This window comes from Podarcis muralis, chromosome 1 (assembly GCF_964188315.1).
Source record: "Podarcis muralis chromosome 1, rPodMur119.hap1.1, whole genome shotgun sequence".
NCBI classification, from domain to species: Eukaryota; Metazoa; Chordata; class Lepidosauria; order Squamata; family Lacertidae; genus Podarcis; species Podarcis muralis.
The window spans coordinates 89,333,543-89,358,109 of NC_135655.1; the positions used below are offsets into that span (position 1 = coordinate 89,333,543).

Below are 24,567 nucleotides of genomic sequence, written 5' to 3' on the forward strand. Positions count from 1 at the left end.
TACAAACCTGTACCAAATTAACTTGGTGTTCTTTGCATACTTATTGGGGCTTGACAGTATATAGCAGGTTGCACCAAAATCACCTTTGCCTAGAAGTTTCCCAGGCATCTAGCTAGAAACTGACTCTTTTGAGGTTTCATGAAGTGGAGAACTGAATGCATATGCTGGGATCCTGTGGCCCTTCTGTGTGTAGACCAGCTTTTGGTCCAGAATAGGGCTCCCGATGGCAGGAGGGGGAGAATGAATGTGAGTTTCACCAAATCTTCAATTCCCCCCTGTCCCTGCACTATTCTCACACTGTTCCAGAGAGTCCTCTCAATGCCCAAGAGCAGATTTTCAAGGGTGCAAGAAAGAGGCTGCAGCGGGAAGGAGCCATCAGTGAAACCCTCCTCTGCTTTACAGCTGCAAGTGCATGTGTTCAAGAGACACTCAGGATCCAAAAACCATTGTGTGAAATGGGGGAGGGGGCAGCTGAAGCACCAGGTGGATGGGGCCCCTCCATATCACAGGATCATTCACCATCATCTGCCTGATGAAAAGAATCCCAGGAGATTCTTGCATGGAAGCATGCAAAGTTTGGTCCTGCTCCAGCTTATCTGGTATTGTTTTGTTTTATGTGCATAGGTGTGAACTGATTTGCTTCATCTTATTAATATTATGGCTGCACTGTTCATTAAACAAACGTCTTCTGCAGCTTGCTGCCAACATATGTATACTATCACCACTGATCTAGTAGTATTTTCTTATGCCTCCTGACAATATAAGCAAATGGTGTTATTTGAAAACGAAGTTCCACAAAAGCCATTTTAGAGCCCTGGTTATTATTATTATTTATTAAATTTGGAGTGTTTCACGTGAGACAACAGGGTTCCAGTGCTACTTGTTGGATGCGGCAGCACCTCCTTCACGTGCACTGCAATTCTGTATATCCCTCAGTTGCTCCAAGGATCTCAAGGTGGTATACATTATTCTCCCCCTCCTCACTTTATCTTCACAACAACCCTGTGAGGTGAGTTATGTCAGAAGACAATGACTGGACCAAGGTGAGCTTCATAGCTGGAATTTAAACCCAGACTCTAACCACTATACCATGTTGGTATTGGGTCTAAGTTCAATGAGGCAGGTATCTATCTATAAGGCAGCTTGCATGCAGAGATGCTGTTTAAGATATCATCACCTCAAAAAAGTCCACATTTTGCAATCATTTTGGGACAAAACCGATACTATCTCTTTGCTTATGAAACACCAGGTGCAAGCTATAAAGGATGACTCATGCTAAAGGTAAGTATTGCCATTATAACAGAGCATACTATGGACTAATTTCTTACCAGGAAATTATGCTTCACTTAGTTCCTTAAACTGTGGCTTTCACTGATGCCTGTAATATTCCTTCCTACTTCACACAATAAAAACAAACCATCCCCATCGTCCTGCATGAGTTGGAGGAATACCATCTTCAGCAAGGAGTCTGTTCTTCTTGTGCGAGTTCCCTGTACAATTTACAATCCTGGAAAATCAGAGTTCCATGCTGCACAGGGAACCAAAATTAGGGTTTTGGTTTTGTTTTTTTAAAAAAGGAGACAGAGCTAGCACACTCATCTTTGCATGTTGATTTAACTCAGAACTAGAGTGCTGTGGCTTCATTATTTATTTACTTACTACAATTATATCCCACCTTTCCTTCAAGGTGATGTACATACTCGTCATCCCCATTTTCTCCTCACAACAACCCTGTGAGGTTGGTTAGACTGACTTAGTGACTGGCCCAAGGACACCCAGTGAGTTTCATAGCTGAGATTGCTTGATTGATATCTTAATTTTGTAAACCAGCCTGGGAACCACCAAGCGAATTCCCTTTAGCCTCTGGCTGCACACAGTCTGCAAAACCAGTTCACGCAAGGTGAACAGAGAACCATTAGCAGAGACTGACCTGCAGTGGTAAGAAAGAGAAAAATATAAGAATTGATAGTTGTGCTCAGAGCACAGCCTAGCCACCTGTTTCCAACAACAGCAAACCCTAGTAGTAGGAAGAAACATGCAAGAGTGATTCATCCCCCATTTCCCTTGCAGCTGTCAAACTTCGAAGGTTGAAAGGGGCCCTAAGCACAATAACCACATTTCATGGTCACATTGTTTAGGCCAGCCATGAAGAACCTGTGGCTGTCCAGTTGCTGGTGGTACTTACCATCCCTGATGGCCAAGCTGTGCAGAGCTAATGGGTCTTCTGAGTCCAAAATATCTGGAGAACCACAAGTACCCCATCCTGGCTTATATTCTTCACATACATTTTGAGGCTGCAAGCTATTTTAGCAAAGCAAATTAGGAATTTCAGCATGCATAACTGCAAGCTAAATATATAACTGATTGTAACTAAGCTTACTCAGAAGTAAGTCCCACTGATTTTATTGGGAGTTCCATCCAAGTTAGTTTTAGACACTGCAACTGTAAGATTGGTACTGGCCACCCCAATCTCTGCTGAGTTGGTGCACAAGATTCCAAGGGGCCTGGGTTCCTTTGGGGGAAATGAGGTGTGGAGGAGTCTGCGGTGTCTTTGAAATATGATTTATTGACAATATTTGCACAAGATGCTTTCAGTGGAAATGAGATTTCACAGCATTCACATCTCAGCAGGAGCCCGTCCTTCACAACAGCTCAGCACTGGTTTCCCAGACACCTCTGTGCCTCTCTCCCAGCCTGCTCAAATGGTTACAGAGGCAGATTTAGGGGAGCAAGTCCAGTTCGGTCGCATTGAAGCCTCAGCAGAGCCTCAGGGGTGCTGCAACTATAATATAGAATGGAAGGTGAGAGGAGAGGGGTCCCTGAATTTTGGCATCACACAGGGTACTGCTGAAATCTGAGACTCCAAGGTCCATCACTGATGGTTCTGGCCTTCACAGCAGCTCACAAGAGCTCTCCCAACTTCTTCCCCAACTTCTAAATTTCAAAAGGACACATTTTTCCTGTGTGACATCATGACCCCTGCCTCCTTGGCAACCTCCTCCTCCCACCAGAAGAGCCTCCTGCCATTGATAACTTGCTTCCAACACATTTTGTTATTCTTAATGACTTCTTTCTCAGGTGAGGCCCTGGCATCTTCCCTTCAATACTCATTTTACTAAATTCTGCAATTTATTAATTTCTAACATTCACAGACTCTAGCAGTTATGGGTGCCTTTGCACCCCCAAACTCTGCTACCTCAGATGTGTAACAATATTTTATGGAAACATGATACAATATTGTATCCTATATACGGGCATTTGCGGGAGGGGCGGAATCTCACATGTGCCTGGTGTGAGACCTGTTGGCTCCCCAGCACTCTTACACAACACCTGCCTTGGGAACTGTTTTTTGATCCAAAGGTAACCAAATATTAGCTTTAGAAATAAACTGTAACAATGACATGTCATGGAAATCCTAAAGTAACTGTAGCTAATGTTAACAATGTTTTGTTTCTGAAGACTGTTTCAGAAAAGCCATAGCTAATATAAACTACAGTGTGTCAAGTTCAGATGACAAACTAAGCAAGACTGGAAGTCAAAACTTCTGTTCTTGCAGCTGCACCAGAGTAGGAGGCAAAGCACATGAACCTATGGCTCACTGTGGCTTGTGCTCATCATGCTAAATTATTGCCATCCCAACCAGACAAGTCTCTATAAAGTACAGAGAGGCAAGGTAGTATTTTACCTGTTCTATGTGATCTGCACTTCCCAGCCCAATTTAAGGTGCTGAGTGGCCCTAAGTGATTTGGGGGCAAAATATCTCTTGTTATGTATGCTGACCTGGTTGCATTTTTGTACATTATTTTCAGCTATACATGCATTTTCATGCACACTTCCCCTCAAAATATGCATTTTGGTACTCATGACTTGACCAGAGCACTGCACTGCAAAATTCAGAGAAGTGTGCATTTCAAAGGATTTCTGCATTTCAATTCATGTATTGTTTTGGCAGGTTCACCCTCAGAGGCAAATTGAATTGAATCTGCCCCACCATCCTTAACAATACATAGTAACAACACAGTCTGCTCCAATTCCCCACATCTGGTCCACCCAGCATTTGTGGGGAACTGTAAGCTGAGCATCGCACAAATAGTGCTGTTGCCACAAGACCCTAAACATTTCACAATATACTCCTCTCCAATGCAGCAAAATACAGGCAATCCTGCTGAGCTCTCTGAACCTTCATTTTAAGGCAGCTGAGTATTTCAAACCCATCACACATAAATATGGAACTAAAGCACCTTTTTCTGCTTAATTTAAATCACTATTCATTACATAGCACACCACTGTTCCTGGGTTCAAGTTAAATCATGAAGTCCTCATAATTTTACCAAGGATTCTCACATGGCTCCAGAGACACAATCCTAAGATTTGAATATTGGACATAGGTGCAACTTGGGAATTCTTAAATCAATACTTCTGCACAGTAGAGCCTATCTTTAGGATGTTCAACATGTAGGCTACCTTTGAACTACAACTAATCCAGAATGCGGCAGCTAGACTGGTGACTGGGAGTGGCCGCTGAGACCACATACACCAGTCTTGAAAGACCTACATTGGCTCCCAGTATGTTTCCAAGCACAATTCAAAGTGTTGGTGCTGACCTTTAAAGCCCTAAACAGCCTGGGTCCAGTATACCTAAAGGAGCATCTTCACCCCCATCGTTCTGCCTGGACACTGAGGTCCAGTGCCGAGGGCCTTCTGGCGGTTCCCTCGCTGCAAGAAGCCAAGTTACAGGGAACCAGGCATAGGGCCTTCTCGGTAGTGGTGCCCGCCCTGTGGAACACCCTCCCATCAGATATCAAAGAAATAAACAACTACCAGACTTTTAGAAGACATCTGAAGGTAGCCCTGTTTAGGGAAGCTTTTAATGTTTAACAGACTATTGTATTTTAATATTTTGTTGGAAGCTGCCCAGAGTGGCTGGGGAAACCTAACCAGATGGGTGTGGTGTAAATAATAAATTTATTATTGTTACTATTATTATTGGGGAGGACATAATGTGTGGTAGAATAAGGTATCAGGATATATATATATATATATATATATATATATATATATATATAATAATTATTATTATTAGCTATTATATCCTATGGATCCACTTTCACTGTGTTTTACATAAAAGAGTTTCCCTTCCTATACCTGCTTCCTCAAAGTCTTAGTGAGCTGAATAGGGCTTCTTTCCATATCAGCATGAGCATCATTACAGCGTAGGAGCGCAGTCCTATAGATGTTTACTCAAAAGTGAATCCCATGGTGGTTTTTACAGCGTTATACTTGGAAGGAAGAGTTGCAGCTTCACCGCTTAACCCTATGCATGTCTACTCAGAACTCACTCCCAGGGAAGTGTGTCTGCAGGGTGGCAGCCTCAACAGCTTTACGCAAGAATATATTATGGCGATGTTGTAAACACGTCCCGCAAAACAGGCACACACTCAGCTCGCCCGCCTTTGCAATGCAGCGGGCCGCTTTTTTACACGCGATTCTGACTACAAGAAGAAGAAATAATGAGGCTATGCGAGTTCTGCAGCGATTGCACATCACACACAAAAAAAGAAAATTGTGGACAAAACACCGAAAAAAAGAAGGAAAGCTACGACGATCCAAAAGCACAGCCGTAACAAAGGACAATGATGGACAAGAAAAGAAGGGCGGTGGAGAGAACTGCGCTAGATCCAAAATAAAAAGCTGGTGAAATGCACAAACTGCCAAAAAGAAAAAGAAAAAAAACCCGCGACCCGCAAAACAAAAAAGCCCAAGATAGATGAAATTGCCAGCAGGTGTCACTACAGCTCTCATTCAAGCAGCCGCTCTCCTTCCCCGGCCTTTTGTAAGAGCCTCGCGAAATACTGCAAAAATCCACCCTTGGTTGCTCTGAATGAAGCCTCAACTTCGGAGAGGCTTACGGCCGTGACGGGCGCAGTCTCTGCCCTTGCAGCGACGGACGTCCCGGCCAGCCAACCGCCTCCCTCGGAAAGGGAGACGGGCGGGGCTTCGGCCGGCGCAGCCAACCTCGTCGCGTGATTCGAGCCAGAAGCTAGGCAGCGACAGAGGAGAGGCGAAGGGGCGGGGGCGCGAGAGCGGGCAGAGTTCGGTCGCTTCTCGCGAGAGCTTGCCCCCTTCCCACTTTCCGCTGGGTGACTGCGCAGCTGCCATGTTGGTTGCTATGCTGCTGCCTGTCTGAAGGCAGGCTGGAGGAGAGGAAGGAGGGAGGCAGGCTCTGGGGTGGAGGAGGGGGAGGAAGACGGAGGAGGCGGCGGCGGCGGCAGCTGCTGCTCGTTCTCGGCCCCCCGCCTAGTGCAGGCAGGCAGAGCCCCGGTGTTTAGCTACCGCCTCTCCCCCCCCCCCCGCCCCAGCCTCGACCCCACGGCTGCAGGAGAAGGAAGAGAGGGGGAAGCCTCCTTTCGGGGTGGGAGGGAGGAAAAGGTCCGGGGCTGCCTTCCCCTCAGGCAGAGAGGGGTGACTGCTGAGACCCCTTCCCCCCTCTCCCCCTCCCTCTATTGGAGGGGGTGCCCAGTGGGTGGGGAGGGGGGGAGGCTGCATTGCCTTCCCCCCTCCCTCCACCTGCTCACCCACCCACCCTTGCCTTTCTGTCTGCGGCAGGAATGTGGGGGGGCTTTGAGTTGAGAGGGGGGCGCTCACTGCAACGGTTGCTGGAGACCCCCATCCTATTCGCTTGCTGCTGCTGCTGCTCCTCGCGGGGTGCAAGAACTCGACTGAACTGAGCCTTTTCTGCGGGTTAAATTGAGCCTTTTGTGTGTGAGGTGTGTGTGTTGGGGGGCAAGACCCCCTTCCCACCTCCACTTTACCTTTTGGCTTCCCTTTTCTGGGTTGCTCCCTTGCTCCATTATCATCCTCTGGAAGGACGTGGCTGTTATATGAAGGTAAGAGGATATTACTGGGGGTTTCGGTTTTAAGTTTTCAAGTTAAAATGGGGGACTCCCTCTCTTCCAATTTTTTAAAAAAATAATAACATTGTTACATGCTCTCGTTTCAAATGTTGGATGTGTGATATCCCTTACGTTAAGGATGTAGACTTAAAAATTACCAGCCCACCCCCTAGATCGCTGTGGGTCTGAGTGCTAAATGTTGGACGACCCAATAGATGCAGAGGAATGTGTGGCAACAGGAAAGGAGGTGGGTGGGTGAATGACTGTTAAGAGTTGCCAAATCATAATTATCCAAAGTATTGATCTGGGGAGTGTAGCATTTATTTACAGTTGTGGATTTGTTGAATTATATAGTGTATCTGGTGCTCCTTAAAAATGCAATATGCCTTCTTTGAGTGTGCTGTTTGCACTAGAAAGGGAGTTAAAGAGATGGTAATGTTAATGTTATTCTAGGTCAAGCAATTTTTCAGTTCAATATTGGTTCACTGAAGATTGGGAAGGTCCTGAAGTAAAGAGGGTCTTTCCCCCCTACCTTTGTTAGTCAAGCTGATGTATTTACCGTAGATGCAGACTGGTAACATTTGTATAAATGGTTTCTAAACCCAAAGGTTGTGTATGGTTGACAGTGTTGTGTTTGCGTTCTATTATGTTAGCTGAAGAAGCAGCAGGATTACGTTATTCTTAGGGGGAGTGGAGCCATGACAAAATTAGGTTGCGTGAAGGTGTGTAAGGGTCCTGTCTGGGTTCTTGATTGCATCGGTATTTGAAGAAATGCTTTTCTATCACCAAGGCATTCAAATAGGTCCTGAGATCAAAATGTTGCTCTATTGTATTCCATTAATTTTTTTGCAGAATTATGATGTGTGAAGTGTTACGTTACATTTGTATATTTAAAAAAACTGAAAAGGCCAGGCATCAATTACTTTGAGGTGTATTTCCAAAAGACATTCTGTAAGATCAAAAGTCAAGCTAGAATGTGTTGCATTGTATTTTCAAGGGGTAGTTGCCTGTATAAAAGGTAAAGGGACCCCTGACCGTTAAGTCCAGTCGCGGACGACTCTGGGGTTGCGGCGCTCATCTGTATATGTATGTACAAAAACCGAGGTTCCACTGTAGTATGAATGATCTTGTATCTATCCTGCTTCTAGCAGCACAGTTAAGGGGGCATTACTGTGTGTCAATCTCAAATTAGCCATTCCTATAACTATGCATATACTAAATATGCAAGATAATAACTTTGAAAATAAAGAAATTATAATTAAAGGCTATTGCAGCTTTCTTTTCATTTTGATGTAGTTCCAGATGATCATAAGAACCCTAGGGTTACACTTCTTTGGGGGGATATGACACCTGACATATCTCATGTAAAACTCTCATTTGTCATCTTCCCTTTGAAAAAGATATCATGCCAAATCAGATGCCAAGGTTTAAAATGCCATTCAGAAGAACAATAAGGATAGTGGTAGTGTTTTCTATTTATGGCCCTAATTGATTTTGCAACTTGATTTTGCTTTCTGAAATTACTTTTAAAAGTTCATAGCATAGATTCACACTGATGAATTGGACCAGGGTTTCATATCAATAAGGTGGGGGAGAGCTCAATTGCAAGTTACTTTGTTTCTAAATTAGTGTATACAATTATCTTATTGAAGGGGTTTATGTTATAATAAGCAATTGTTACCTTTTCTATATCTTCTGAATATGCTCTTGTATGTCACCTGCAGAGGAAAGCATGTTCATGAAGGTTTTTCTACTGGCTAGTTTTTAAATGAAATATAGTTTGACATTATTGAATAAAGTAGCAATATTCATGTAGAAATAAAAACAATAGAGTTATATGCATGTAATAAATTAATAAAATTTGCAAAATTAGTATACTTAACATTTCTCTTGCTTTTTATGCTTCTGAAAGCTTAGGCTTCAGCATCATTCCAGATTGTGAAAATTGGACTTCAAAATAATTCTTTAGGCATTTCCTCATCTCATGAATTACCCAGTCTAGAATACTATAGTAGATCTTTTTTTCTTCATCTTTGTTTTGTCAATGGTTAAGTAATGCTTTGTAATGCGGGAGTCAATATTTTCTGATACTGTCAGATGTTTTGTAAGCCAGTAAATCACCAGTGTATTACAATAATATGACTTTGTCAAATGTACATTTCTGCAGCAGCATAGCTTCACTAGCTAGCACGCTGCATAAAGATAACATAGCACTTACTATAATTCTTCTGTCCAATGTACTTTTGGCATCCTTATGCTTAATTTACTTTAGTCCCCCCCCCCCCCTCATACATTTTAATGGAATAACAGATGGTAGGCCTATTCAGAAGTAAGTCCCACTGAAGTAAGTGTGCAAAGGACTGCGCCCTAAATCCAGAATCTGGTATGTTATACCATCCCTTATGGTGGTATGCATATTTAGAATGTCTCACTTTTTGATTGAAATTCTGTCCTGACTACTTCATTTAGGACCTATCCTGGGTCTTGCATGCCAATCAATAAATGTTTAAAGGTGAAGGTACCCCTGCCCGTACGGGCCAGTCTTGACAGACTCTAGGGTTGTGCGCTCATCTCACTCTAGAGGCCGGGAGCCAGCGCTGTCCGCAGACACTTCCGCGTCACGTGGCCAGCGTGGCGAAGCTGCTCTGGCGAGCCAGAGCCGCACACGGAAACACCGTTTACCTTCCCGCTAGTAAGCGGTCCCTATTTATCTACTTGCACCCGAGGGTGCTTTCGAACTGCTAGGTTGGCAGGCGCTGGGACCGAGCAACGGGAGCGCACCCTGCCGCGGGGATTCGAACCGCCGACCATGCGATCGGCAAGTCCTAGGTGCTGAGGTTTTACCCACAGCGCCACCCGCGTCCGCGAATAAATGTTTAGTATGGGCTAAATCAATTTTTGGAAATGCGCAGTAGTACAGGCCATTTCAAAAGAACATAAAGACATTGAAAGCAGATATGTTGGTTGCATGTGTTTAAGTTCAGTCACGTGCTACTTCGATCCAATAAGGGGTAATTCATATGTGCAAGCAAGTTTCCATGTACAGGATGCCTCCATTGCATACTCAAATGGTTGCTGTGGTCAGTGTTAGAAACTCAGGTAGACAAGTTTGGCGCCACATAACACCTGAAAACTAGGTTACGGGTGCACTAACAGAATGTCTAGGTGATATTATTATTATTATTTATTGTATAACAAGATTACAAAGCTGAAAATGAATGAACTCCAGCTAAAATCTTATGTTAAATTTTCATATGATCTAGTCCTCATCTGAAGACCGTAGAAGCTCCCCTAATATTCTTATGTGAGTCCCTTCTCTAGTCTTCAGAGAGTGGTTGTAAGTGGGAAGGCAGAAAAAGGTACTCCATTCCTTCCACTCTGCAAACAAGCTCTTGATTGTCCCTAAACCCCCTTTCCTTCATATTATGTAATCTTTCTGGCACAACAATTAACACTTATTGCAGGCCTACACACAGTCACGAAATTAAAAGACGCCTGCTCCATGGGATAAAGGCGATGGCACACTTAGACAGTATCTTAAAAAGCAGAGACATCACCTTGCCAACAAATGTCCGTATAGTTAAAGCCATGGTTTCCCCAGTAGTGGTGTATGGAAGTGAGAGCTGGACCATCAAGAAGGCTGATCGCCGAAGAATTGATGCTTTTGAATTATGGTGCTGGAGGAGACTCTTGAGAGTCCCATGGACTGCAAGAAGATCAAACGTATCCATTCTTCAGGAAATCAGCCCTGAGTGCTCACTGGAAGGACAGATCGTGAAGCTGAGGCTCCAATACTTTGGCCACCTCATGAGAAGAGAAGACTCCCTGGAAAAGACCCTGATGTTGGGAAAGATTGAGGGCACAAGGAGAAGGGGACGACAGAGGACAAGATGGTTGGACGGTGTTCTCGAAGCTACAAACATGAGTCTGACCAAACTGCGGGAGGCAGTGGAAGACAGGAGTGCCTGGCGTGCTCTGGTCCATGGGGTCACGAAGAGTCGGACACGACTAAACAACTAAACAACAACAGCAGGCCTACACAACTGATGGCAGAGACATCCACCTTGAGTGACCAGTTTGCACAACCTAAGACTTCAGTGTCCCTCAATGACCCCACTCCAAATTTTATTTAGATTTTAAGCACTACTGAGATAGTCTAAGGTAAATAACACTTTAAAACGCACAACTTAAACCGTCATAAACTAACCAGATAGTATAGTTCAAATTAAAAGCGTATCATACATTATGCCCCACGTACATTAAACAAGGCAAGTAAAACTTAACCAAAACATGTTGGGTTTAAAACACAAACAAAAAGGTCTGGAAAGCACAAACTCAAGGAATGAAGTTTAATCCCCAAATACCTTTCCTTCTCAGCAGATGTTATCTGATATTGCTCCAACTTCCTGGACTCGCCAACCATCCTAATACTGGGATGTTACTGGCAAAGACTGTCTCTCCCCACCCCCAATAGGTACACACATAGCTCTTACATGGCACCTAACCCCTACATCCACTACTAACTTTTGCTTCTGCCAGAAAGACTTTAGATAAACTCTTAACTGCTTCCCAGTGCAGTATCACTCCCAACATCCATCATGCCTACCCGCGTTCCCTTTCTCCTCTCCCAGCTGACTCTTGGAATGCCAACATATCCCTTCTAAGGAGTTATTCCACTCTTTCTTTCTCACACATGAAAAGGCTTAACACGACAGGTGATAGCTCAGTTGGTTAGAGCATAGTGCTGGTATTGGTGCTGGCAAGTAGTGGTGCCAAGGTTTCAGGTATGGGGCAGCTGTGTATTCCTGCATTTCAGGGGGTTGGACTTGATGATACTTAGTGTCCCTCCCAATTCTACAACTCTATGATCCCTTCATGTTTCTCCAAACCACATTGTCCCCACATGCTGATACTCTTCATTGCCCTTCCTCATGCTCCTTCCATGTTTTGTCATGTCTTCTTGGCACTTTTAATAGTTGCCAGCTTTAAGAGCCTTACCACCCCACCCCACAGAGGTGTGTGCCCCATGGGCCAGTATGGTGTGGCTGCATCCAGGCTGGGTCCCCGGAGCCGGGGGAGGAGGAGCGGACAATGCCACCAAGGCAACCAGAGTGGGGAGAGGAAACCCACTGCAGCCAGCCATAGGGAGCTGAGCTGGGTGAGGAAGTAGGTGGAGGCAACGGAAGTCAGGCACTCCGAGAGCACCCCACAGAAAAAGAGAAGCAGTGATGACTGGCTGGTGTCTCAGAGCAAGCTGCCTGGCAGAGCCCAGCCTGGCCCTGCAATAGGGCAGGGAGAGGGAGGGAGAGAAGCACCTATCCAGGTGGCCTGGCCAGTTCAGTGTGGCTGCTGTGAGGTGCCATGCACTTTGGCTCATGCTGCAGCGTACACTGAGGACGTTTCCCTCAGCAGTAACAATTTTACTTGTGAGTCGCACAAGGCGGCATTTTGAGTTCTGTGCTGTCCGCAGTGCCATCCAGGTGACTTACGATATGGTGCAAGCGGGGGTAGTATCTCTCAGCAGCAATTTTACTTGTGAGTTGGGCAGGTCGGCACTTTGACTCTCACACCGCTCACAGCACCACCCTTGCGCTGCAGCAGGCGGATGGGGGCGTTTTACTCTTGAGTCTCAGGCGCCATACAACGTGACCATAATGCAAAATGTCCTTAGCACCCGGGGAGTTTGGATGCTGGTTGTGGTGGTCCAGGATCTCCCTAATTCCATTGCCTTGTCCTGTACAGTCTATTCTGGACGTGATCCAGAAGAATGTGTAGCAGGAGATTGTTCTGCTGCTGTTCTTGGGGAACTCCATTCCTTCTGTTGGAAGGAGGGGGACATGGTGCAAACACCTCCTTCCTGCTATTCGTCTTTTTGGGGTGGGGAGGGGAGAGGACTGCAAGTGCTGCTCTAGTCATAGAATTGTGAATCTATGGATGACTGAAAAACTAATCCCATTGATTTCACTTTGTGGTTTTCGTGCAACTACAGTATAGTGGAAGGATGAGTAAAGACAACAGTGTGCCTGGGGAATGCCAGTGGCTTAAAGCCAAAAGCTCATTTGAAGAAGCTGTGTATACATGGTTATTGCTGGCAACATTTATGTGTCTTTCTGGCTTCACATAGATCTTTTTTTTGGGGGGAGGGGTTAATTTATCTTAGTGGTATTGTAGAAACATCTGTAGTTTCCTGAAAAGCAGAATGAGTGATGTTTTTGTACATGCACATTTCTTTCGCTATCTATTTTTCTGATATATTGGGCTTGGATAAATTTGTATTTAAAAACAATTGTAGTGCTACAAAAATATTGTGCATAGTTTTGTTGCTCTAGCTTATGTTTACCTTTCTAATTCCCAGTTTTTGTAGTTCTTCAAGCTTTGACATTAGAAGGGTAGAACTATCACTTGGTATAGATATCTCAAGTACACCGTGAACAATGTCTGGATTTTTTTTAACTGACATCACTTTCTAAACATGAAAATGTCACTTAAGGTTGCATATTGACTAAGGATGTCTTTTTGGTTTTAGCCTCTGTATTGCAAAACTCGTACAGGGTGTATGTGGATTTCATTACAGCATCTCCAGGTGGGTCTCTGCTGTAGGCACTCCTACATAAACAGGCTACAGAGATTCCCAATAAGTACTGACTTATGGGGAATATCTCTGGCTTCTCCTTGTAGGAGATCAGGCTACGCCATAAGTGGCCAACCTGCAACAAAAGCTAGTAAACCAGTATAGCATGGCCTGCTTGCCTGATACTGGCATGTCATGACTAAGTGCTTGTCTGCCTGTTCATCTGGCTCAAAGAAACAGTAAGAGGCAGAATGTCAAAGGCAAATCAGGTTGCATATGTGCTTCAGTATGTTCATCTAGGATAGCATTATCTCATTGTTGGAGCCTGACTTGTGGCACTTACCCACACTAGTTGGATGGGGATGTTATAGCATTAACATCTAGGATTTGGTAGGATTGGGTGTAAGCTAGCACTGTAAATACATACTTTTGTCTCTGTGTGAAATTTCATTGATTTCTACACATACACATACATGAAGCTGCAAAATATTAAGACGGATTCAAATATTATGTATTTTGGTGCACAAATAGGCATATAACATGTTACATATGTCTTATGCATATAGTCATCATGAATCCAGAATGGGCTGCAACTCCATGTTGTATACACATGCTGGCGAACTAGTATGTGGAATGGTCCACACCTAAAGCAGTTAAAGCCATTCCATGAAAATGGTGACTTACACAGATGTGCATTTTTATTCAATATTATAGCATTTTTAACAGATCCTAGTAATTTAGAGTCATTGACTATGATAGTAGGTTGTAAACAATACACGAAACAGCATGAGCTATAAGTTAAAGTACATTTGCAGGGAGCAGTTCTGAATACACGGGACCTTGTTTATAGCTGAAATATAACAATTCTGGTGTAGCTAATAGATTGTGACTATTGTGTTTTAAGGGGAAGGAGCAATTCATTATATCTCAGAAAACTTTGCAATATTATTATTATTATTATTATTATTATTATGATTATTATTATTATTATTATTATTATTATTATATCCTGCCCACTCTGGACGGCTTACAGCATATATAAAAACACAACCAAACATCAAACATTAAAAAACAGAATATTCTATGCAGACAACAAACCAATAAATCAATGGAAATCAATAATAACAATAATAACAGCAATAATAAACAGTTTACAGTTATACCCAAATTAAAATAACCGCCAACCCCAACTAAACATTTAAAGATCCCCAGCCCAACAAAAACAAAAAAAGAGGAACCAAAATTAGAACCATCTAAAACATTGTAAAACATTTTGGCCAGCTGTCCCAACCCAAGAGCTGTTCTTGCAATGTCTCAGTGGCTTCCCAGGAGTCTAGTTTGGCTGTTCAGTGTGAGTCTGGGCCCTGCCTCCTAGGCCAGGTAAAAATGGGCCTTGCAGCAGGGAGCAGTCTTCCTTCCAGCACTCATGGCAGTTGCTGTATTGGCCTTGGAAATAAGATATATTTTAGTCATGTGACTAACGCCATTAGTCTAGTTCCTCAAGTTGCAGTACAACTGTGAGGCCCTGTTTTTGGTGATCTGCTGCCTTAGCTACTTGGATTTCTCATCCTGAGTGATTAGATTTTGATAAGGGATTGGGTGATATACAATATTTTTGATACTAAAAGCTAGGTATGGCAATGGTTGATAACTGGCCATCCTTCTTTTCTGGCTGGTTAAAATTCTTTGTAACTGAGATACTCATAAATTGATCCAGCAAAAGGTATTGCTTAACACTTTTTGTCCTTGGCATTATTGGGTTGGATCCAGCTTCTACTTCTGGAAGCTTCCTTAGCCTGATTTTCAGGGCTTCTCCCTTCCCCCTCAGTCCCCATGCCACACCCCATCATTTTCAGCAGCTTCTGCTGACCTCTGGGAGAGGCTTTATAGTTTACAGGGAACTGATAGGGGAGGGGGGGAATCAGTCTGACATTGATTTTTCTCTGAATCCAACACATTCTTGTATTATTAAATTGGCTTAATGTGTATCTTGCACTAACAAATGTTCATATGCTGTAATGTTGCTTTTGCCTAGGCTGGCTGCTTGGCTAAGAAGAGTTTCACACTTCCAAAGTTAAAAGATGGCTTGGATTCTCCAGAAATAATCCATTGAGAGTAGTAGTTTGAAACCATTGGCTTTAAACATATATGAAAACACACAATCTGTTGTTGAGGTTACCAGGAATTGATTTATGCCACCCTGCTTTTCACACCAGTCCTTTTCTGATTTTCTCATTTACTGATCATGAGCCTTTGGATTTTCTGTAGTACTTACTGTCCAGGCTCCCCCGCCCAAGCTACAACATGGTTGAACAAGCAAATCTTTCTTTTGAGACAAACAACTGTTCTTTCTTTTTGTACCATGTGCATTCTGGTGCCATCACTGCTTACAAAGTGATGGAAAGTCATCAGTTAGTTTCACCCTGCCTTTACTCAAGCTGCTGTGAAATTGTTATGTACAGAAATAGTCATGCTGCAAGTGTGCAGCGGGAAACTGAAGAGTGTACTGTGATGTCATGAGGAGGGACAGGGTCACAGAAAGGTGTGGAACTAGGCAGCACAAGTAAGCACAGCTGCTGCCTGTCCCCTAACACTATTTGATGGCATTGCTATAGCTACAGTACGTATGACACAGTGATCCATAGGCCACTTATAATAATGTAGTCTTATTGATTTCAGTGAAAGTGCATCAGAGTAAATAGTTTGCATATGCCAGGGATACCTTGTTAGCTCTTCGCAGATTTTAAAGAGTACAATATAGTGTTGGCCATTTGACTTGCAAAATGAATACAGTAGTCAGTAATTCAGTCAAATACTGGTCAGTTATGCTGTACAGTACTTGCAAACAAGGAAGAAGAGGAGACTTCCTGATAGATTTTCTTACACCATCCTCATCTTTCCCACTGGGGTGAGGGAAGCCAGCAGCAACTGTTGTATCAGCTGAGCAGGGTGGAGGGAGTCATCCTCAGTACCTTGAAGTTGTTTTTTAAGGGTTTTTTAGGGTGATCAGACTCTGCAATAATAAAGCAAATTGAATCTTTTCGACCGTATGCCAGTAACTTGTGCAGGTGTTGTTGGCAGGTCTGTTGATGCTTTATCAGTGTATGAGGTATATATGTACTGGGAAGAGGAGTTCACGACATCTTTGTATCTCCCCCTCCCCTCACCAAATTAAATAGAAAAGGTGGCTTTATTCACCATTTGGGTTGATTGCTAGTCTTGGGAGTTCTTGGCACAATCTCCTCGTTCTTGAAAGCCTTTTTTTGCTTCTTTACATTTAGCTTTCCAAGTTCTCTACAGCATCTTCTTGTCCATTATTTTTTTCCTTTCCCCCCCATTTGACCTGCCTTGTCTCTCTCACTAAAGCAATAGAAAACATGTTGTGATGTAACTTACCTTTATTGTGTTAGCACACCAGTGACTTGTTAAAATTACTACTTTCCCCTGTGATAAGTAGGTAGGATTTGGTAGCTGATTTTTTTAATACTTTGCTTAAGAAGCAAGGTCTACAGTTACGTTGTGATTTCTAGGAATATTTTCTGTGAACTTTCTTGCTAGCGAGAAGTTTAGTTGTACTCTCAAGTCACAAGTGAAGTGTTGTTTCAATTCATTCTTCAGTGAATAATCAATGGATTTTTAAGAGGATGCACATCTCTGGAACACTGTCAGACTTATAAATATTTATGATGTGGAGGGAAAGCACAGTGGTTGTGCTAGTAATTTTTAATTGCTTGGCTCTTTTTATAGCTTAAAGTCTTCTAATTTCAAGCTAATCAGTTAAAATTAAATATTCTTGTGGAATACATTCTCTTCCAAATTTTACAGTGTGTTTTATTATTTCTAGACTGGTCCATTTCGGATTTGTTCCATTGTTTACGTGTACTGTTTTGAAGTATGTACAGTCTTAGTGATTCTTCACTTACATGGGAGATATCCAGTTGGTGTCCCTCTGCTGGCAGAAAGCATCTACAAGTTGCATGGGGAGGGTGACAGTCTTCAGCAGCTTCCCTCCCCCATCTGCTCTGGATAACTGCTCAGCAGATGGAGGTTGGGGCAGGGAACTGCAGGAAGAGAAGGAATTGCCAGACATTGCCTCCTTTCCTGTTCCTAGATGCCTTCTATAAGCAAAGAGACACCAATTGGATATCTCCCTATCTGTCATTTCTCTTACTGCAAGATTTCTGGGGATAATAAATTTTGGATAGAGAAGAATAGAATGCTAAAGGTGTCTTTTGGCACATTCAGGATATGTACTTGTTAGGAAGAGCAGTGCTGATATAAACAGTATAAAATTTCCACATCTGTATTTGATAGTTGAAAATTGTTTTAGAAATTTGCTCTTACTTCTACTATTAACCCATATGTGTACATCAGCATCTAAGTACACTTCTCTTAAATGAGTCACACTGATTTCACTTTGAAAGAATGGCATTCTAAATAGAAATCATCACAATGCATTTATTCATTGCTAGTGCTGATTCCACTAAAATATTATGCAAAATAAATATTCAAATAAAACTGCAGCAGGTATAATTTATTTATTCATTTTGGAACCACCCATTAACCCAAAGGTTCCCATCCAAAGCACAGTGTTAATATATAATACTGATATTTCAAGTCCTGATAGGTGATATCTGACAAAGTAAGTTTGTGCAAAGACTTTTGGCTGTGCAACAGAACTTATTGTTCCTGCATCCCCACTAAATTTGCTCTAGGTTTTCTCCAAGCCCTCTGTAGCAGATTTGAAGGGCTCACAGGGAGATGAAAGGGTGTAGTTCCATTCTGCAGAACTATTTTGTTGGGTACTTCCTAATGGGTTGATTATAGAGAAGTGCAGGTATAGTTGGGCTAGTGCAACAGGGCTTTCCTGCCCCTTCCGCTCCACTGCACCCTAAAAATCTCTGGAATGACATGAGACTGGCAGCAGAAAGGGAGCTGTAAGAATTCCAGTGATGCAAGCCATCTTTTGCATTCAACCCATTTTGCCTTAAATTCTGGCTTTGGTATTTTTGTGTGTCTTAAAAGTATTTATAGATTTGTGTAGAAATCTTAACTTGGTGCATTTTATTGAATTCAGATTAGTTTAAAAATATTATTGGGATTTCATAAGCTAATCACTTTCAGAAATGCTACCCTATCCAGAAAAAAATGCCAAATATATGGCTATTTGTTATGCTTAGTGCTTTTTTTCCTAGAAAAAAATAGTGCTGGTACTCACTGTGAAGTTGTTACACTAAGTGTCACACTTTGAACAGTAAGTACAAGATTTAGCCCCAACCCGCTGCACCCAGGGTTCATCTTTTTTCCTCCTTCCACGCCCATTCTGACCAAGAAATACTGAAATACAAATTATTTCACACCTAGAGACTTACAAGTATAAAGTTGAGACCAACAGGTTGAGACCATACATCAGCCATACCCAAAATAATGTGCTTCTGCCACCCCTGATCATTGTCATGCTGGCTAGGGCTGATGGGAGTTGCAGTCAAGCACATCTGGATGGCTGAGGAAGGCTACTTTAAGGACATTTATTTCTGTGGGTCTATTCTGACTATGGGTTAGGTGGTTAAAACCCACATAAAAGTAATGTATTGGCCAGCAAGGCATTAATTCACAGCTTAAAACTCTCCCTGTAGCTTGTTAATTTAAAAAGAAGTGTCTTTGATTTATAGTTAACATGGCAGTTTATGAAAAAGTCAGCGCAGACAGAACAGTTATATAAAAAATACATTTTTGGACTAGAGGAAATCGTGCATATGCCTCAAAATGTGTTAAGCAACAGATTTTTGGATCCTCTTTCATGAATGCAATATCAGTATCAGTTCATTGGAAGTCTGCTGTTCAAATAAAACTGTTCCAACATAAAGCAGCCAATTGCTTATCCTAGTATGCACTTGATTTTTCTTAGATTAATACTGGCTCACTCACCTAGTTGCTATAAGTCTTTTTGCATCAATAAAACTAGTAGAGGCATTCTATAAAACATTTGAGGATCTGATGGCCCCACATATGACTAAACTATATAAAGATATTCTAACCTGGGGGCCCATTACCACCAATCTGGAAACAATTGAGAATAGTAGCAATCCCCAGATAATACAAGGAACCCCTCAAACGTAGAATCTTACTGTCCAATTTCCTTATTTTATTTGGATTATAAAATTCTTACAGCAATCGTGGTCAACAGAATAAAAAAAGGAAAATATATTCACCTGGATCAGGCTGGTTTTGTTCCAGGATGTGAGATCCCAATTAGGAAGCTATTAAACATAACTTATTATAGTAAACAGACCACTTCACTAGCATGCCAATCATTAGATATATTTAAAACATTTGATTGTGTGGAATCAAAGTAAATTTTTAAAATGGATTTGGCCCTAAATTTACTAAATCATTAGGGAAAATTTACGATATAGCATCTGCCACTATTGGAATAAATAATATAGATTCACCAAAATGTCTTCTTGGCTGTGGGCAAAACAAGGTTGCCCACTATCACTTCTCTTATTTGCTTTAATTTTAGAACCTATAGCAATAAGGCTGTACCAAACTTTAGCTGGAAAGGGGGTAACCATTAACAGATAGGAATACCTATTTGGACTTTATGCAGATGATATTTTATGTACATCAGATCCAATCAATGCTGCCAGGATATTAAGGGATAAATTAGAGGCTTTCCCCACTGTTTCTCAACTTAAAGTAAGTTTTCAAAAAACCAGAAGTAATGTTTTTCCATGCTTCACTACAGAAAGAATTATAATTACAATTTGGCACATTGTTCAGAGGACTCTTTTCTCTTGGCTTTGAATTTATTTGCTTCTGTAAAAGGAAATGGCTGCAAGGTGCCTTTGTAGTGTGATTATTACTACAATTACAGATAATGGTTTTTGACTTTATTGTGAAGGGGGAGAGAGTAAAAATATAAAATGTGTTACATAATAGAGTAGGTAGACCATGGCCATGAAGAGGTTAATGGCAAAAGCAGCTTGTATGGTGAATTTTCTATAGCTTGATTAAAATATGGTGGGAAGTGTAAGAGAAATTTGCAAAAAGAAATTTCCATTACAACAAGTTCAAAATATTTATTGCTTTTTAGTATGTGGTATATAAACTGCAAAGTTCATCTTTATAACCAAGGGTTTTGTGAGGTCATTTTTAAAATGAGTGATTGGATATGCTTATACTGTTTATGTCATAGAATCAAGTACTCAAAATAAAACACAGGTATACAGATGAAAATGTACAGGTCTTTCTGTATGGCCTGTATATTTTCAAGAAGGCAAATGTTTCCAACACATTCGTTTCTGCTTAGGTTTTTTTCCTTGTAGCTTAATAGATTGTGATGAAGAAGAAAGCAAAGAGAGGGGATAGATTAGAATACAGTGCATGTAATCCAAACACTTCCATCTGAACTAGAGAAATGTCAAGTTAGACTGAGATTAAGACAGGCATGTCCAAAGTCCGTTTCGGGGTCTAATCTGGCCCGCTGGTCGGTCTAATCCAGCCTCTGTGGAAGTTTATTTTGGGGGGTAAAATCCTTTTTAAAAAAACCCCACAACTTCTAACTTCAATCTTAAAAAAAGCTCAACAACTTTGGTTGGCCCTTTGGCTGGTCCTCACGGCCATTCACTTCATCAAATCTGGCCCTCTTTGAAAAAAATTTGGACACCAGTGGATTAAGAGCTTTATTCTGATCACAACAATTGAATCAATTAACACATGTGTATAGAGGCCTGTGACTTCATCTAAATATCTAATTCACCTGATATAGCCAGTTATATCACTGTTGCTGCTTTCAAGTGATAGTGTTTGATCAAGTATCTAGGGCACAATAACAAATTTTTGCATCAGAAACAGTATCCCAGGACTTAAGGATATGTGTGGAAATCCGATAGTTGGATTCTACCCCAGATTAAAATGAAACAAAGCAAACAACCCCCCCCCCCTTCTATGTGACGGGGAGATGTCTAAGTGCCCTTGATATGGTAGTTCCTGCCCTTGGTATGGTAGTTTGTTGCTTGTAGGCGAATTTAATGGGGGGGGGAGCTTTCAAACACGTGCTTCTTTCCCCTGATTTTAAAGCAATGATGAGGGAATTGTTTGGCTTGATTGGTAATTGGGTTTGGCAAAATGGTCTCTGATTGTTGCCACTACAGCAGTCAAGGCGCCACGAAAGAAGGGACAAATACAAAGTACTTTTGGATCCCAGGAAATAATGTTTTACAGTGCACCTGATGTCCATGTTAAGGATTCAGACATCTTGAAAACTACATTTATTCGGGCTCCTGGTTGTTGGCATGAGTGTAGAAATGAAGCAAATGACTCTCCAATGACACTTTGGAACCATTGCCAAGAAAGCTATTAAATTTCCGGTTTTGGCTCCCTTTTTGAAACATAGTCAAGCATTGACTTCTGAGTTGCGACCTAAAATGAAAACTTTGGGACACTACTATTCCAAAATGGAGCTGTTGCTGGAGAGTAGTATTACATGCATATTTCTTCTCCATGAATGTTTAGATCAACTTTCAGGTACTATGTGTAAACCAGCCTATCATAGCTGGTTTTTGTTTTTTAACCAAATACCAGTATCTGATAGCTTTCAGTTTAACCTTTTTATTAGACTTTCTCCACCTGTACAGACATGCACAGTCCATCAGCATACAGATTGCATACAGTCTAGACACCATGAAACATCAAGTTTATGCATCAGAATAATGATATTATTAAAAATATCCCAAAAGGAACATGGATGTGTATGTGGAAAGACATCCTGATATGTATGAATCTTAAGGATATATATTTTTTAAATAAAATATATTTAGGTGGCATTTGTCTCTATTTAGGTTGAGCGATATATACAAAGAATATATTTTTTCTTTTCTTTGTACAAAGGAATTGTACAGAGAATTGTGTGTGTACATGTTGGACGGTTTTCTCAATGGAACATTTCAGTCTGAATGTTTGCACAGGTCACAAAATCACTATACAAATGTGTTTTTTCACAATAAAAGGTTCCTAGGTATTTTCTTAAATTTATTCTTTCTTTTCAGCCTATTTATTTATTTAGTCTTTATTTATTTAGTCATTCCCCACTTCTCCCCCTGACAGGGATTCTGACATTGTATACCTTCACAAGTAACATGTTTAGCAATCCTGAGATACAAATTTGGACTCACTTCTACCATATGAAATAAACTTTTCAAGTTTATTGAAGTCCTAGTTTAAATGATATTTTATTTGTTTGGATTTCTCTTTGTATTAGAAAGCACATCAAGCACAAGCTGTGATGTATGTTTCCAAGATCATATAGAGTTCACAGTTCATACTAAATCTGTCACTTATCCCTGCTGAAACAAAAGTGATCTTACTATCTTTTGTTTGGTTCTTAGCAATTGCCTATTGGCTTGTGTCCCCCCCCCCCCCAATAATTCATGGGATTTAGAATATCTAGTAACATGCAGATATTTAATTATTCAAATTTAAACAACTCCATTCATCCTGAGAAATATTTACTAACATAATTGGGAAACCTTGTAATAATAACAACAGATTAGATTAGGAACAGCTAAATCTCTTTTTTTGCTTGATCTCTACACCTTCAGTTTTCTCTCCCCAGTTGAGTTCTTTCAATAATCTCTGTTAATGTTAATGGGAATAAGAAAATGAACGGTAATTTAAAAAATTGGGAGAACTCAAGTCTTTATAGTTGAAATTCTAGAATACCAGTATATTTGGATTCTTCTCCACCTATGAAAAAATTCTCAAGTTTTTGAACATGGTCATAATTTTATGCATGATAACTGGCATAACAGGTGAGAACCGAAAGTGCACAAATATTTTGAAAGCCCGAAAGGAGGATTTGCATATGTCATGTACCATGCATATTGATTTCAGATTCCCAGCCTTCCTCCAGGATCTCAGGTGGTGATTTTCCATCTCATAACTCTGTGAAATAGGTTAGACTGAGAGGTAATGACTCGCCCAAGGCCACCTACAGAGTTTAATACCGTTCAGGGATTTGAATATGGATTCCCACAAGTTTAACATTAACCACAACATCCCACAGTGTCCCAATGTTATATTGCTCGACAGGAATAATTGAGGAGTAGATTAAAACAGAAAAATCACTCTTTGACAGTTTCATAGAACAGGAATCTTATGTAGAGAGAATCATATGCTTAAGTATTATAAACGTGCTCTCACGGCCTTACCTTGTACTGCATGTTTAATGGTAACTACTAAAACTACTGGGGACACGGGTGGCGCTGTGGGTTAAACCACAGAGCCTAGGGCTTGCCGATCAGAAGGTTGGCGGTTCGAATCCCCGCGACGGGGTGAGCTCCCGTTGTTCGGTCCCGGCTCCTGCCCACCTAGCAGTTCGAAAGCACGTCAAAGTACAAGTAGATAAATAGGTACCGCTCCAGCGGGAAGGTAAATGGCGTTTCCATGCGCTGCTCTGGTTTGCCAGAAGCGGCTTAGTCATGCTGGCCACATGACCCGGAAGCCTGTCTGCGGACAAACACCGGCTCCCTCGGCCTATAGAGCGAGATGAGCGCCGCAACCCCAGAGTCGGTCACGACTGGACCTAATGGTCAGGGGTCCCTTTACCTTTACCTTACTAAAACTACTAAGAAACCGTTTCCCATATGGTAGTGACTATTGCATGGGAAACTTCATTTGCAAACCAATCTCAAGATATTACCTTTGTGTGCAGAATTGGTAAAATAGTCTAAAATTGGCTGGATCAGCCAAGTGGCCCATCTAACTCAGCACCCACTTCTTATGGTGTCCAACCAGATGCCTGTGGAAAGCTCTCAACAGCACTCTCCCCTCCTGTGGCCCCTTGCAACCAATATTTAGAAACATATTGCCTCTGACAGTGTAGGTAGAATATATCAATATATCATGGCTAGTAACTTCTGATAGTTTTATCCTCCATGAATTTGTCTAATCCTCTTGACACAGCAGGAGCCAGTGTGGTGTTCCACAGATACTGCTTGACTACAACTCACATCATCCCTGACCATTGTCCATGCTGGCTGGGGCTGATGGCAGTTGGAATCGCAGCTACGTGTGGGAGGTACCCGTCCCCATTTAATGCCA

General features: G+C 41.8%; 1 protein-coding gene across 3 annotated transcripts in view; it reads left to right on the forward strand.

The window, feature by feature from the left end:
* Positions 1–6,135: 6,135 nt before the first annotated feature.
* Positions 6,136–24,567, forward strand: part of PTPN4 (protein tyrosine phosphatase non-receptor type 4) — an 86,861-nt gene continuing 68,429 nt past the window's right edge. For all 3 annotated transcript variants that reach the window (XM_077934635.1, XM_077934638.1, XM_077934636.1), the window contains exon 1: positions 6,136–6,887. The gene's annotated coding sequence lies outside the window, so the exon portion shown is untranslated. The remainder of the gene's footprint in view (positions 6,888–24,567) is intronic.